We start from the raw sequence: 18152 nt of genomic DNA on the forward strand, positions 1-18152 counted from the left end.
AATCCTCTCGGGCGATCAGCCGTGTCAATATTGAATTAAAAACCAGCGTTTCTGAGACTGACTCTGTCAATGACCCTGATGATGGAGACAGATCCAATCTTCGAAACGTTATTTTTAACTCTACTTTGACACGGCTGATCGCCCAAAAGGAGTTTATAGCAAATAGTTATTATGTCTACAACATTTATAGGAATTATAATTACATAAAGTTTAATATGTAGTGTACTTTTGAGTGAATTACTTTTACACAAAACTGTTAAACACTGTGTTTTCCAGAATTAATCTTTTACTTATAACCATGCCACTAGAAATATTAAGGACTAAGTAATTAATAAAACATTACATGATTAAGTATGTATATTCCACATTCCAATAATAGAGTTTACAAAGGTAGAGTTCTGTTTTAATAGATCTGTACAGTAGAGACTACTCCATATAACTGTGCGTATTCGTAAATGATGCCGTAACAAACGAGATTTGTACCCCTCACACATAACGCCATTTCTCTAGCACCCGTTTCATGCGGCAGCTTTCCTGGAGCGTCTACAACCAAACCTGAATATGTATGTAGACTATTTCGTGTTTCCCTTCAATCGTACCAGCGTCCTATGGAAACCCCTCTGGGTTATCATTCTAAGAATATTACATGGTGAGTACGATTCATAAGACTACTTACAATATGGAGTAAATGTGATCAGGCAATGCTGATTTAATGTAAATAATTAGCATGAATGTCCACGTTTTCGGTACATGATGTTGAATATTTCTAAGTGGCAATCTGTGACAAAGTCTTTTTTATATTCCGTAGAACAGAACACATTTTTATCTATGGATGTTATCGGCTTTTAGGAATTCTAAGGAACCGATTTCATGCATCGGAACCATTGTAACGATCTGAGTTTCATCCGCCCCGATTCAATTACGGACATCAATATAAAATACATCATCAATTTAAAGGTTCTCATGAAACGTGGTAAAAATAGTATTCCAATGGACGCTAAGCTGGTCTGGATGCTTCAGTCAAACAATAGCAACAGTATCTGCCGTATGAATTTGTAAATGTATGAATAACACTGGCGTCATTGCATATTTCCATGAAACGTTTCGAATGTTATAAAGTAAACCATTTTCTCATTCATCTTGCGAAAATAAACTTTGTGGGATATTTTAAGTAGTGTTTTGGGTGTGTATGCCAACTAACGTTTGGAAGGAACATAGTGCTCCAGCCCTGAAGATGGAAACAGCATGCTCTGATAAATCGTTGCCGCACTACAAGACGCAACCACCCAGAAAACCAGCGTCTATACTAAATAAACATTTCTGGTCTCGAACGTCTTTCCTTAGCTGTGCCGTTTCTGAGTTAAGAAGTATGTGGGGCTGCCCGAAGAAATGTTCCGAGATTCATACTCACAAAACTTTCCATAACTCAAGTTGTCCTGGGGTTTCGTAACAAAACCCATAGCAATTACTAAGCTATTCAAGAAACTGTAAACTTGAATGACCACCGTGTTAGATCCTTTTCTAAACAAGCAGACTCAAGTCCTCATCCTCAGAAACTGTTTCTCCAAGATCTTCGATATTTCATACATTAGGCATAAATCACACCTGCAAGGCTAAAGAAGGCGTGGCAGACAGACAGACACTTGTAAATCAATATACAGACACATTCGTGCCTTCAAAAGGAATAATCATTGCTCGTTTCAATGACTAACATTATAACAGTAGATTTAGCCTTTTAATTATGAAGAAAAAACGTGAGGTATAAGCCATTTCCGTTCGAAATAGCAATACTCAGTGCAAACAACGCAAGGGTGTAGAGCCAATAGCCTTAATCCTAACCTAGACGTCGCGACAGTCTGAGTACATTAATATACTTAGAATAATTTAATAAATAAGTTGCAAGCCTACTCAGTCATGCGCATAGCGAAATGAAAGTGATTCAAAATTAAGTTTTAGGCCTGTACAAATAGTGTATGTGAGAGTAATAAATTAACCGTTGTAACCGTCCACTGCTCAGCTTCGAAGGTGCCGCTGGTTGAACACCGTGGAGTTGTGGGTGTTTGCTTCAAGGATAATTTTTTAATTTCGGAGCACTGGCGGAGGTTGGATATCTCAGGGTGAATATGTTGTTGGGTCCTAGCTCGTCGGTAGATGGACTCTGGATCTCAGGTGGTGTTAACGGCCTCTTCGTAACAACTAATGATAACACTGGATTGATTTCGAGGAAATTACCACTATTTATTCGCACACGTACAACACTGGAGTTACAGATAACGATCGGTGGTAAATGATAAATTTATAAAATATATCAGTGGAGCTATTAATCACTTACGTTGCTCTTGGTAGCTTCGATACTTTAAATTTAGTTGTGTTTGGTAAAGTTTTCTAATTAAGTTTCCAAAATGTGCCAAGTGACAATTCGAAGTGAGAAGTCGAAGTGAAGTCTGTCATCCCCACATTCACAATAAAACAACTCATTCCTGATTGGATAACAAACTTACAGACTCCAACAAAGAATGATACAACATTAATTTCAACTGGCGTAAAGAATCACCCCTTTCTCATGAAAGAGAGAGACTCTTACAACATCTGTGGAGTAATCAACAGAATTTAGTTAAAATCAGGGTTGTTTAGATGTGAGATCGAAAAATAAGCAAATCCCCAAATATGTTTTCTGCACACGTAGCGTAAGGGTTACTTCTAGCACTTAGAAGCGGATGTCCGCTTCCGTTCTAAACATGTGGTGCTAAACCTCCAAGTAGTTGTTAATACAATAAACAACTTGAGATGTGTACTGCAGAAACAAGGGCTAAATTGAACAATCGTGTGGTAATTAATGTGAAATATAAAAATATTGATAAATTGATACAAAAGACTAATAAAGAGATAAGATTAAATATACAAAATTAATTAAATAAAACTAACCTAAAGTCGGATGAGCGGTTACACAGTTGTCATTAAATACAACACAGTGTTCACATTGAACTCGTCAAGACATGTTAACTAAAGTAATAAAAACCTAGACAGAATTACATTTCTCTATTTCCAAAATCTCCAAGAGATATTCGAAATTTATGCTATTAAATGGTTCCATCCCATGTTTCTTATTCTCTTGGAATTTAAATATAAGGCAAATATGTATATTGATGTCATATCTGTTAACAACTCGTTTCACTTTTGACAAAATGCAAATTATCACTAGACTTATGTCTGTGGAAAATAACCCTATATTCTTTACCACTAATGCCATAGTCCGCAACATGAAGTTGTTAATTTAAGTCAGGATAATGGCGAGGCACCACTGTACGCTGTAGTCATAATTGTGTGTTTCATGGTGCACAAGAAAATAATAAAACACTGAATTTCATATCTTACAGTCAGTTTTAATTAAACAAATAAATTACGTACGTTATGCGAAACAAGATGCGTATTTTTCGAAAATCTGTTAAAGCATTCCTACACTAAGCACCGCTATTGCCACATAAACCTTCAAAGTTTGTAATGCCTCCATTTTGATATTACTAGTACAGTTCTATAACGTTTATACGAAGCGTCATATTGTGACGGACAAATGATCAGTCTCGAGGACTTGGTATCACATTCCTAGGCCTACCTTCGTTCATGAAATATAAACTGTAGTTTACAAATCGGCATAAAAATATTGAAATATAGATTTCAACTTGTGTCCTGATTTTAACAAAATTGTACTACAAAACTGAAATGCCATAAAATAAGTGTTTAGGGAAGACAACAGAGTCACTGGTAAGAGTTAAAATACGAACAGAAATGTCGTTGACTTTTGAAATGTATCTGAGTTTAATTAAAACGTCCAAGTAAATGTAAATATTACGACAATATCATTATACACAACCGTCTCCAGACGAAATAAACTTAGTATGAAATTTGCAAGTGTCGGAAGTCTTCAAGAACGGATCAAAACAGTGGTGTCACGTGGTCAAATAATTTGACCGAGCTATTTGATGTAACAAGTTTTGCCCATGTGTTAGTAGACAAGGAGCTTTGGAATGCAATTGATTGCATTATGACGTCACTATAACGTTCCAGTTATTTTATATCACTTTAAGGTTATGCACGCGAGGTTGTGCTAAGCTACGACATTCAACTTAGCTCAAGATTTGTTTATTCTACACAAAGCATGCAGGTGTTGTTTCCTCCTGTAAAACACATTTTCCACACGTTACATTTATTTATTTATTTAGTGTTCTGTCTGACGACAGGTCCATATGAACAGGATCCTTCCATCCTTTTCTCGGACTGGAACCTGTTCATATACGTTCTTGGCAGATGATCCAGAAGTGGTTTGCCATTGCCTTCTTCTGTGTGAGAATGGAGTAATTGTTGGGATGCCACGGAGGAAAACTCCGTGTTGCCTAGACCACGGCCTTGCCCAACACAAGTTATAAATTCGGGCACCGCCGGGAATCGAACCCGAGACCCCAGGATTACAAGGCCAGCGTTCTAACCGCTAGACCACCGTGGCTTACACATATGGTGTAATAAATATGTCTGTTACTGCAGATAACATAGTGAAATAAATCTGCAACAGTTGTGTTAAGACACAAACAAACGAAAGTAAACTCGTCCAAAAATATTTAATTTCCTCGCTGTCGTTCAGCAGTTCCCGACCTGTAACACATGGACGGATGGACACACCCCTCTTGATCATGACGGATCGTACGAAGAGGATAAAAGAGCTTTAAAAGTTTTCATGAATGTATTAGAAAACGAGGTTGGCAACAGCGAAGAATATCTGGCGGCCCAACCGGCAGTTTCATGAACTGGAATTTGAGGACTCTGAGAAAATATCGGTTTATTACTGAAATTATGAATTTATAAAAATTATAAACAACAAAATCACTGCAGCCTTTCCATCTGGAGCTATAAAGGTTAGATTGTTATCAGAAGTAAATCAAGATTTGGGGGTAGATTCTAGCAAGTGCCCGGATTTCACAGGCAGATCTGTAAATACAGTACAGGCCTAAATATTCATTGAAAAGGGTTTCAAACAGCTGTGACGTGAACGATTTCTCGAGTCTCGCTGAATACTATTGATAAACATATTCAGTAATTGCTCAGTGACTGTCTGCTTTAACAAATATTCAACTTTGACAATAAATATTCATATTCAAGAAGCTAAAAAAAACGGGATATATAAAATAATATTTTTGATATTTGCGTCTTCTTTCCCAGGAGGTAAATTATCAGAACGCGAAAGCTAACCACTCACCTCCATCTGAGCAGGGGTTAGCTAATCTATGGTATACCAACGTTCTCCCCATTATTTTAGGACGTCGTGCTTAATGAAGCACAGAGACAACTTTTTACATTAGACCTTTCTATTCACCGTCTTACAAAGCAAGCAATAGTCGTGGCGATTACTTCTGAGGGTTGGCTTTGTTTAAGTTAAATTAGTTTCTACTAATATGATGCACGTAATGTGTCAGTCAAAATGATGCTTTCTTTAACGGTTCGACAGTTCGTGCATGCTATGCTAACCGCACAGATTTCTATGGTGTGTCCAATTAAAACGAAACTTAGTATTTCACGTGTCCGTGTGTTAAAGGCCTGATAAAACTCTAAACATCGACCAGCAGCGGAAACGCAATAATTGACATCGAAACAAACCAATAAAGGGGGCGGGGTTCAACCCCAGCCCCTTAGTCCAAATAGTGAATAATTTTAAGTGCAATCCACCATCGTCAGAACCCAAGAAAATTTAATTTACTTCATTAAGAAATGTCTGGTGCAGGTTATAAACTTCGTAAGGCTGGATTATCAAATTAGATGCTTATGTTGATCAAATGTTTGTTGGTATTTCTGTGGCGTAGTTTCGTCCGTGTTAGGAATTGATGCTGTGTCGTGAGACACTTTCCTACTGACGCCCTACTGCGTGAGAAATTTCGCACCTTCTCGCTCTCCACAACAGAAAGACAATAAACCTATTACAATTTTAAATCATCTGGATTCTCCTTTGAATTGTCCTCGATCAGACTCAACAGCTGGATGCATTCTTAGAATTATTCCGTGACTTTGTTGAGCGGTGTGTAAGTTACGCACTTGTGCGTCATCATTTTTAAATTCAAATTAGGTTTAATGAATTCGTGGAACAGGACTTTGTTTTGTTTTTTCTGCCACGACCGCTAACTTGTAAATCAGATGGATTTCAGCTGACCCCAGTTATCAACATATTACCAATTAAACAACGGAGACAGTCAACAGATAAGTCCGACTGTGTCACGGGAAAGATTCCTAATGCACCGGTAAGTTTAGTGTGGTCAATGCATTAGCAACCCACTGTCTAGGCTCTCTGCTTGTTTACACATCAGAGCAACACGTTTTATAGACACGAGAATACCGTCAGAACCTAGCATTCGAACAGACCTTGTGGGACCGTGGGTTCTAATTCCGCCCGAGGCAAATACATTGTTATGTGTTGTCTGGTGATTAGGGATGTCAGGCGTCTTGAGTACAGAGGAACTTTTTGGGCCCAATTCAAATCGCTTCACAGACCATGACCATGTGTGACCCTCGGCTCGTGAAATTTCCCACCATTGGCTTATATAAACTGAGGAAACCCTCGGACAACCACTCAATTGGGATACCCAATTGCAGCTAAGTTTCAAACTAAGGACTACTTCGTTCTGACATAGTTTCGTTCACATCTGCTCCTACACAACGTACTCTGAATAGGGGTTTCCAGTGTAAACTCCCAAAACAAGATGACTCCGTTTATGGTTGCACTGTTTTACGGCGTGTTAATAGAGCAGTAAATTGCATGAATTACCGATATTATGAGTCGCCACTGACAGGTTTAAAACTTTGAAACAGTCGAACCTTTCATTAACTTTTCTGCTTTTTCTACAGAGACAACATTTGAACACACACAACAGATAAAATATTTGACACTGTTTGATGGTGGATTTAGAGCTAGCTTGCTCTGTCGAACACTTCGGGGTAATTACCACGTTAAACGAGCGGCAAAGATAGCTTAAGTAGACAGTAATATGAGCAAGTTTTAACCTTCGGAAGTCAATTTAATTTCGTATATGAAAACCTTCTAGCTAGGTCCAATCTGTCTGGTCCGAAGTTTGAAATTATTGCAGTCTGGTTCGAAACTGCAGTGAAGAACTCAAGCCAACTTGCTTTATTACGTACCACGAGCTACAGATTGGGATGGGCGATCAAAATCCATATTGTGACTGGCAGCAGATGGATGGCCGGGGTTTGATTCCCGGTAGTTTTCCACCAAGACCAGGTGTGCTCTGAGACCCACCCAGTATCCTATGAAGTTGTTACGGGCATATGATGTCCGAGTTCGAGTCTCGTGGAGCCAGGCGCTAAAGTACAGCCGATAATAAGAATGTATGGCATTTGAATTTCACTCCTCATAGACGCTTTCATGACGCAGTGATAACACAGAGCGACAACCTTAGTTTCTACAATTACCTTCTTCTGGTACGAAAATTAATATTTTTTAACATTTTATTTTGATGCTCCTGTCTTACAAAGTGCTTCTTGTATTTATACTTTCCTGACGTTGAGTGCAGACTTTGTCCAACCCTGAACTAGACATATATTCTTTGTTTGTTTTGTTAACTGGAAATGATTCATTTCCGGTAGCAACAACAACAATAGTGTCTGGAGTTCGATTCTCGTTCAGTCTGTAGTCTTATAAGGTTCGTCTGTTCTATTAATTCCATTTAAGATTGACATGCACAAACAGTACATGCCTTCCACTGGATGACCGAGAATGACATCTGTAATAAAATAATGCTTCACGTCACCCTTTGAAGTTGCTTCTGGAAGTTTCAACATCCTGCTCTTGAGGCCGACTGTTTGTACTTGTCTGCTAATGACTATATTTGCAGCCAACGCAGTAGCGCAATGCATTCGAGAAGTAATGGTAGGCCAAAGTTTTGGAGGTAATTTTATTTGTGCTTGCCTACTGTCTGAATAAACATCATATGCGACGTTTCGGAGTCTGCTTCTCTCTCCGTTTAACGGATCCCACAGAACAGGTAACCTCTCCTTCTACCTGAAGACGGACACATTCGCCGAAAAGTCGTTTGCGTAGTTTAACAAGGCAGTGGGTACAGATCACACACAAAGTTCCCGTAATGACACTAAATCATTGTCACAGCTCTTTCAAATCACAAATCAACAGAACTGCTCTTCTAATATCTTTGTAGAGACACCAGTTATCTGAAGACTGTCCACAGAAAATACATTTCATAAGTCTCATATCACATACACTGTACGAAACATAAAATTGTCAAGTTACAATGAAAAAAAAATCTACTGACGCACGTGAGAAATTTAAGGTTGAAAATATTTTTGAGTGAAAGGCCTTAAACATAAAATGGGTAAAGACAACTGACCCCAAATAACACAACCTACAAAGTAATGTAAAGAACGAGGAGACTGAAAGATTATTTCGAAGCTGGTACAGGCATTCGGTTTTCAAACCAGCGAAGAAAAGACGAAAATAATTCAAATATCATTACAACGGTATATAGCGACATTACCTCTACTCACGAGTGTTTGTCGCTTTTATTTACGAACTTGCAGACAGTTGCACTTCCCGAGGTCAGCTTGTTGGACTTGTTCACAACTGCAGTACAGAATGCATACGTTAATACGTTTTCACAATCAATACCAATTACGACATATTTCGTGTCAAATATTAGCCTACAAACAATCTTTATATGATTTCCGCCTTATTCCTCAACATATTCAACATGGAAATTAACTATTACTAGAAAAACGATCTGTTCCGGATTTAATTTAAATATATGAAGTGATTTCGTTAAATCATTCTCTGTAAGCTAAAGTTGACGAGTTTTAGCATTCAATAATAAGGGAGTTCTTCTCTGATCGGGATCGGAAATAACTCGGTTTACAGGATCAAAGGGAATATGTGCGCCCTCCCCAATTTATAATACCCGAAGACTAAGTAATCTCCATCATTCGAAACGTATCGATTGTTTAAGGTTTCATAGTTTTCCACAACTTTTTAAAAAACAGACTATGAATAAATTCTAAAACAAACAAAATAATAACGGAACATGTCGTTTTATGGGGATGAAATATCTCCAGTAATAAAGAATCAAGGCCGCTAGCACCGAAACACACCAACGGAAATAATCTAATTTAATATTAACTTTGGAGGATTTAAGGTTTTCACGGCGGTGAGTCTGAAGATGGCTGTCTTCTGGGTTGTTGTGCCGTGTAGTCTGGTAGAAGTTTGCCGACGTTTCAGAGGTCCTTGCTGCCTCCATCATCACCACATAATATTAACTTCACACACTGTTAGGCTTACAGGGTTCCCAAACAATTCGTAAACATTTTTGTTTCCCAGCCAAGTTAAGCAATACTACGTCAGCTGTGGAAATAATGAAGATCCTTGTTATGTGGGCCAACATAGTCCATTATCAGCTTCATGCCCTTGGTACAGAATAATAAGTGGGGCCTGATGTTTATGTTTCTTCGGGTCATTGATAATTGCACTTCATTGATTTAATTCACGATATCAGAAACACTCAAAGGCAGGGAAATTATTTACCCCAAAATTCCCTCTACAACAGGATAAGGTGTGGGGAATCCTGCAGTACTGCACTTGTATCATGGAAGGGGTTTTTTCGGACACTGTCCATTGTCAGGGAAGAGAGACTATACATGACGTTTCGAAGACCGACTCTTTGAAAGTCTCCAGGCAGAGAGAAATGGCACTTATGTAAGATTTGAGGTTTACACAGCGGTGAGTATGAAGATTTCTGTCTTCTGGGTTGTTGCGCTGTGTAGTCTGGTAGATGTTTACCAACGTTTCAGAGGTCATACTACCTCCGTCATCAGGGCGATTCTTAGAATGAAGATTTCTGTCTTCTGGGTTGTTGCGCTGTGTAGTCTGGTCGATGTTAACCAACGTTTCAGAGGTCATACTGCCTCCGTCATAAGGGCGATTCTTAGTATGAAGCTTTCTGTCTTCTGGGTTGTTGCGCTGTGTAGTCTGGTCGATGTTTAACAACGTTTCAGAGGTCATACTGCCTCCGTCATCAGGGCGATTCTTAGTATGAAGATTTCTGTCTTTTGGGTTGTTGCGCTGTGTAGTCTGATAGATGTTTACCAACGTTTCAGAGGTCATACTGCCTCCGTCCTCAGGGCGATTCTTAGTATGAAGATTTCTGTCTTCTGGGTTGTTGCGCCGTGTAGTCTGGTCGATGTTAACCAACGTTTCAGAGGTCATACTGCCTCCGTCATGAGGGCGATGAGTATGAAGATTTCTGTCTTCTGGGTTGTTGCGCTGTGTAGTCTGGTCGATGTTAATCAACGTTTCAGAGGTCATACTGCCTCCGTCATCAGGGCGATAGAAGATTGCTGTCTTCTGGGTTGTTGCGCTGTGTAGTCTGGTAGTGATAAAAATAAACTCAACCCCCCTGTACATAAAGATGGAGACAGTCACCTTCCCCGAAACGTCGTCTAATCTACATAATGAGCAATATTATAACAAAATACTCATATTCCACAAATATTCTACAGAGATAGATCACGTGGTGTAGTGGTGATGGGTGACAGGCTTTTCTCCACTTAATTTCCTTTCCTTAAACAGAAAATTGTAATTTTATTGCATTTTAAATTTGTATTAGTGCAACAAAGATTACTCTCGGTAGCAGCTGAACAAGTTTTTTTGCATTTATTGAGTAACTTGCAGAATGTTCGCAATGTTACTGCAGTAAAATTCAACAAATGCTTTCATTTCTTACCGGTCTTTCTTGATCGAAAGTTTGTCCGAAACGTATCGTTCAATACCATAAGAAAAATTATCTCAAAATCCAACTCTTGACTTTACGGTAATATCTGCAGTAATTAGTTTCAAATATATTTGTCACCATTTGGCCCATTCCTTGTCTTTGAGTAGAAACAGCAGCTGGGCCCGTTCTTCCTCCTCAAGGCAGTTGCACTATAAATTTATTGAATTATAAAATGTATTATATAGCAGCAAACTTAGAGAATAAATTAAATATTCACGCAGTAGTTTAATTTATTAGAACATTTTTGGAGGAGAAGGCTGATTCTTAACACAAGAGACTTTAAAATCAATTATTCTTGAGAATTCAAAATTCGATCGTCATACGTTCTTATGACCAAAGAAAGAAGGAAAAACAGTACTTCTTTTTCAATTATATTTGTTGTTTTTCCTACCAATATTAATGGGACCCGCGGTTAACTGCACTTTTATTTAAAAATAACATTAAACTGCGAACCGGTCAAACGTCTATATTTTCCCATTTTAGCCTCAATGGAATCAATAGACTTTCATTAACTCAAATCATAAGACCAGGACTCCCTTAACGAGATAACCATGGCAACGGTATGACAGAAACAGACAGTCCTACAATCATTATCCTATAAGGTCGAAAACCGCTTAGCGGCGTCAATGTGGCAACTGCTACAATAACAGTACACACGAGCGTGGCAGACATCGCTCATTATATTACATGTGGATGACCTTCATTTGGAAGTGCATTTTCGTTGATATGAATGCACATTTGCTTATTTCTTCCAGAAGGCCACCTGGTGGACAGCGTAACCCTGCATTGCAGAGAAATGCAAAGCCGCAATATGAAAAAAACTGCAAGAATGCGAGTGGACTCGGTAATGTTCGTACAAGTTTTTCTCAATGTCGAAGAAACGGTACCAGCTATAAAAATAAAAGAGTTGTTATATTTTGTGCGATCCACTCTTTCTTCGCTGTTGCCCTTGAATGCCTCGTTGTTTCGTAACATTAACTGATAATTTAAAAGACACTAGAGCCAGACTACATCAGAAGCGAAATTCCGAAGGATATCACACATTACCATATTTTGAAACCTTCTGCTGACATTTTACGTAAGTTCTATGAAATAATTGAATCAATACATATTTATGCAATACAATTCTGGAGGTCACACCAAGCACATCACCAATATATTTTTTTATTCCTGCAGTAGAGTTTGATTTTTTGGTCGCGTTCGCAACCAAAAGTTCTGTCTGTTCGTCCCCGTGTGACAAGAAACTCGATAACCGCTGCCTGACACCTGGCACAGGGAAAATGCCAATGCCATGTTTATGTTCACATTATTTCGTGTCTTATAGCATTCTTAAATGAACATGCAACCCCAGCAGATAACTCGACCGTGTGCCCACCAATCGAAAAATTAACCACTCACTTCACATGTACGTCAGACGCAGGTTAGTGGGCGGCTGTACGCCCCGCTGCCAGAAAATTCTTTTGAATATAATCTTTGCCTTTTAGTAAAAGGTTATATATTTCATTCAGGTTCAGTCTGTATAATGATGAAATCAAGTAACAAATGCGTAGATAAGAATAAAAGCCATAGGCGATATAATTCACTGAAGAATGTGTGCAGTTACACCTCCATTCCTTCACATGTCTTCAGACGGTCGTGCATAATTAAGTACCAGTGGCCTTTGTATTTCTTTACCTTACTTCCAAAGAAATTCGACAAAAGCCAGTGGACATCTAGCCTATGAGGAATCTGAAGTCTGCGGCTAATAAACAGAATGGTGTGATGGCACGTGGACACATTGCTGAATGAACAGTTCCATTTTTCGTACCATAACCATTCGCCTTGGATGGGATTGGGTTACATCGGCGAACATTCTGATTGATGTCACAAAAATGTACCGCTTTTTAGAAGAAAAAAGAAAGGATGATGGGAAGGAAGAGAGAAATAAGAAAAAAAGACGGGAATGAAGTGGCTAAATAATTGCCGAACTACATTCGAACGGGAGGAAAATGGACGCGTGATGTACAGATCGATTGGTATGCGAAATACAACTCGCACGTCTTGACTCACGACGACACGTTGTACGTGCTTCTTAACACACGTCAATTAGCTGGCGCCCGATTACCTGGTAATTCGCGATCATACTAGTTAGGCAAGTAAAATGACTGAGCAGAGTTTTTACACTGTGCTGGAGCGTCTACCGGACATCTGGCAGAACAGACACGCTTGCACCGTTCAGTAGCTTCACTGACGCATAATTTGTCGCCGTCAGGAGTAATTGAGCCGGTACATGACTCAGAGGTTCGGTGCTTATTATTAAGTCTCACTTCTGTCACTCGGAACAACGTCATTAAAAGTAAACATTCATAATTGCAATTTGTGCATTGAATTCACTGTTACATTTGTTCATCAAGGATGAGGGAATAGTGAATTTGATCAATGTAGGTTTTCGGACATTTGAACCACGCATACATTGTTGTGAAGGGACATTTATCCTAGAAACAAATAATTAAACTAACTTATTTCTGTCTGAAAAGTATGCAATTTATAGAAACCTCAATATACCAGTACTAAGTTACAAAATGTACGCACAGCGTTACAAATTCTGAAGCGTCCGCCAGAACATGGCCTATCGATTTTGTGAACGACCTGGCAGTCACCCGGCTGAGAATTCCCCATCTAGCAACTTACTCGCAAGAAAGGCATAGGTCTTTATGTAAAGTATTCGTTACTGTTGACCGATCTGAACAAAAGTTCAAAGGTTTCGATTTCAAATCTTAGACCAGGGACCGATAATTAAGACTCCTTCATTAGTTTCCTTATTTCCCCCATGCAACCGCTTAAAATTGGAACCTTAAAACAGGCCACGACCACTTCCTGTCACACATTTTTAATACTTTATAAACTGTGCCACCATTCGACGCTAGTCGCACAGGCCTATTAAGGCCGTCAAATACAATACGAATCAGAAATCGGTAAAATGAGAATCAACGATAATTAGAGGAAGAAGAGGAAAAGTTACTAAACGGGCCTGCTGTCTGCAGATGAATTTGTAGAATCCATCGATCATCTATTAAAATACGTAGGACAAACCCCCTCCTCTCCCATATACACACTCTTGGCGTCTTGGCGTTTTTTCACGCAAAATCATTATCTCTACCCTCTCCAGACACGCGCCCTACCTGCCGTCTCATAAAAAATCGTCTGTTGCTTCCCGCCTACCCCCACCAACCCTTCAGAATTTTCTTCATTCCTTTCACTCCGAACCAGCGAACAGACGAGAACAAATTCAGACAGACAAGGGTAAAAAATTTGTCTGAGCAGGAGAAACGCACAAGCAGTCTGCAATTTTTGAGACAGCATCGTAAACTGCTTTTCTATTCACTTCCGAACAGAACAAATACCTGATATTTTCTAAGTGCAATTCTTTCCCCATGAGACACTGACGGAAAGCAAGGCTTTCTTTAATGACTACGCACATGGAAGAGTGACGTACAGACGCACCTTTCCAAAGCCTCTTTACCAAGAAATAAATCTGGGATCAGGACAAGGAAGCGTTGTAACGGAGGAAGTGGAGCACACAGTGAGTCATACGAGCAGAAACACGTTCAAATTTAACGTGCTCATCCACGTGAAACATTAAATCAACATAAACGTACCTGAGATCGTGACACTGAACACTAAACTATGGAACAGCGATACACATTGTATATTGCATTGCACTTGCGATAAGTTATGAATGAAAGCCAACGTACTTGTTAACGTTTCTTTGATTGGTTGTTGGGTTATTTGACGTTTGTATTAATTCTTCACAATCTGTGTACCATCAAATTTGTGAATCTTGTTGATGATTTGCTAACTAAATGGACTCAAACAGTTACTGTCCTATTTCAGAGGTCGTCGAACTTTTTTTAGGTGAACGAAATTAGGAAAATATTTCAATTCAAAACTGACACGAAGAAAACCTATTTTGGTCTATAACAGCTAACAGCAATATATTTCCCCATGATTCAGACACTCAAAAAGGCGGAGGGTCAAATGAGTTTCGAGCAACGTGAATTCACTGAATGTGTGTATACATCATTTTTGGGACACTCTGTATAACGTAAGAATTTTGCATATTTTTAAACAACCCGGCTTCCCAAATACAGGAAATGGTTCGGTGCAAGTGTTGACCGAACTTCTTCTCTCGGTTTCTTACGTAAATTTTCTCGTGGACGGTCGAAAACACTCCGCAAGCATAGGGCTCGCGATCCCTAGCCAATTTGGAGAACTATTCCAGCATATTCGTGACGGGCACAGCGGAACCAAGAATATCTCAGTCATGGTACCCGGACTGCGAGTCTAAATTCGACCACACACCTTTCAAATATCAAGGAGGGTGGATAACTACACAGCCACTACGTCCGTGGCATATGTAAAGGTACTAATCCGGTGGTCGCCTGAGAAAAATGAGAAATACCACGAAATTAGTTGCCAGGATAGGTGGTAACTTGGCCAAGGGCCTAACAAGGTCTATAGCATCACAGCCTACGCTATGTTATTGCTAACGTGCCGTACCCAGTATGTTTCCTGCTGTGCCAAAACGCGTCCCAATTAAACTGTAGCGTATTATGAGATGACGTGGTAAGGGAAATTAATCAAATGTCGATGTTGGTGTTCTCGGTTGCAAGTCCATGTGGACATAAAGGTAATAACCAACATTTCGGAATATAATACTTCCTCAAGCTTCAGGTAACAAAGCGCCGTGTCATGCAGACGTACGGGGGAGTAGACGTATAGCACCCAGCGTTCTTAACCTATGCACTAGATGGAGATTCGTGATTCGCTTCACGCCGAGACCGCTTTACTCCAAGGGATACGATGCTGGGAGGCTCCAAAGTCGGTCTAAACATTTTGCGAAGAGGAAAATCCTGCCCTGATAGGACTCGAACCCAGGTCGTCAAGCCCGTAACCTAGTTACCAATATCCCGGCTCCTAAAGACACGTGCAGCAAGAAAATACAGAGTGTCTCAAAAATATGTATACATATTATAATACGGAATATTATCCTTGTTATTGATCCTGCATGTTATGTTTACTAAAGATGTGGACGGTGGTCATTTTGAACACCTACACTAGAATCACTAATTCATTAAATGCCAATGCTGACGTATGTAATGGTTTGGTATATTAAATGTATTTATTTAATTCATTGAATGTGTATATACTTCCTTTTGGAACACACTCCATATCCAAAATAAAAGGTACCGAAAGGTCATACTTCCACAGCCATGTAACAAAGAATTTACACTGGAAACTTGTAGTAAGCCTATTGAGAGGATGTTGATTAGAAACTGTCGAAGTAGACAAGCGTTGCTTTCCCGAGAATTTCTTTACCCTTGACTGTGAAAACGTATTTGCTAAACTTACTGATGTCACAGATTACAAATGTGCAACAAAACATGAGCTACCAGACTGTCTGTAGGCCTATACCCCAGCCAAGGCTAACGACTGTGTGGCTAGAAACGTAACTATTCATTCAGCAGAACGTGTTGCTATGCCACCTCATCGTTACGTTCATTAGCCAGACTTGAGCGCCATCACACGCTACAGCAACTGTCCTTTTCCGGGATATAGGCCCAAGCGTTACCTACGACTCTGCTACGTCTCATGGTGCGTTCTTGCCACTGTGCGTGCAGACTGAATGCAGTGGAAAGGCTGGTCGTGTCTTTCCGCATGTTTCAACTCGAGAATCGCTGGCAGGATTTTCATTAAATTTAGTATAGACACTATACAGTGGTCAGCCCTATGTTCCCAAGAGGAATAAAAGGAATTAACTAACTAACTATAACAGTGGAGGCCACCCCAATTAATTTCCTACCAACGGAAAAACCAACACGTAGAAAGCACTAGCTTTTTAGGTCGGAATGACATCTAATATAGGATCACGAAATGATATCTGGTCTTAAAAATGTTTGCAACCATTTCTGAAGTTTTTTCAGAATGTACAATAACATGTAATTTGCATGAAATCTACATAGCATAATTAAGCTTTCGTTTTGATGGCGATAACTAATAAATCATTCGACCTAGGCATTTGAATTAAGTAAAGTGACAGTCCCTGTACGAATTTTTAGAAATGTGGCGAGTGTGCGAATATTTGAGATCGTAGCCAAAAATTTAACAAAGTCAAAGGTTTTTGTCCACTTAAAAAGTTCTTCCCCGTAATAAAGCAAATGGATGATGATGATGATGATGATGATAATAATAATAATAATAATCTAGCCTAGCATAAAGAAATCTGGGGTTATATCCCAACCTTTGCCAATAATAAGAAGAAATATTACAAAATCTGTCAGTACAACGAGATGGAGTACATCCAACAATCGAAACATCATGTTGCATGTGTCGTATGTACCTTAGGCAAGGCGCAATGTTCAATGTAATATTGGCATAATGAATCAATCACTGTCACCAACCTTTTGAGAATCATTAGTATTCATACGCAATGATTGTTGACAGGTTATACACCTGAACATTGCGGTCAGCAACATGTGTCATTAACAACACACAGTCATCATTACAATTTTACTTTTGTGTATGTCACATGAACTGACATTTAGATCAGTCATGTAAGTCATTATTAGCAGACCAGTATTTAAAGCGAATTCCACTTGTACTTCATAAATGTCGAAACTTATGCTCTTCAGCTTAGCAGTTTTGTTGCTACAACTAAGTTAATTGCAATATGTAAAATTCTTCTTCTTACTGGATTCTGCCATCGTCTGCAGATTGAGTAGCCTCGGGTTACCAGCAGTTAGGATTCCCCTTTTTACCTGAAGACGGAAGCAAAATCCAGCTACCGAAACGTTGTAATTTTATTATTTTATAATTCAGACGACGGACAAGTCGAAAATAATAATTTTTACATATTATAACGTACCATCGTCAGAAACCTTCAGACTGTGACTGCAGTTAATTGCTTTAAAATAAATCACAATCTTCAGCAGAAACACGAGTAAGTCAATTAGTGATTATCAATTTACTTTCATCTGTCTAAGTAAAACTACGATAAGATAAAGAGAAGTATTACTAGCAGGCTACTGTTTAAAATATAAATAAAACTAAGATTACCAGGGATGGATTTTATAAACCATAGGCCTACTTCTTTTAGCACAGCAATACAATGACTGCTTGACATGACAGGGTATACCATTTTTCGTTTTCTGTCATGGACGTGCTATAAATAAAGGAGGACGAAAGCAGAAAAAAGGGGTAACATTATTCTGGGGCAGTCTTTGCTAAAGGTCAATATCTAAGACTATATAATTAAAGAGATCGTGTGTGGCCACTAAGGGATGG

At 39.0% G+C, this 18152-nt stretch overlaps 1 protein-coding gene across 1 annotated transcript in view; it reads right to left on the bottom strand.

Annotated features, from left to right (window-relative positions):
* The window catches only part of LOC110837383 (sodium-coupled monocarboxylate transporter 1), a 134916-nt gene that overhangs the window by 93993 nt on the left and 22771 nt on the right, over positions 1–18152 (bottom strand). The gene's annotated exons all lie outside the window — the stretch shown is intronic.

Source organism: Zootermopsis nevadensis, unplaced genomic scaffold, assembly GCF_977971745.1.
Source record: "Zootermopsis nevadensis isolate Lab colony 2312 unplaced genomic scaffold, Znev_1.0 Znev_ptg000018l, whole genome shotgun sequence".
In the NCBI taxonomy this organism is placed as follows: Eukaryota; Metazoa; Arthropoda; class Insecta; order Blattodea; family Termopsidae; genus Zootermopsis; species Zootermopsis nevadensis.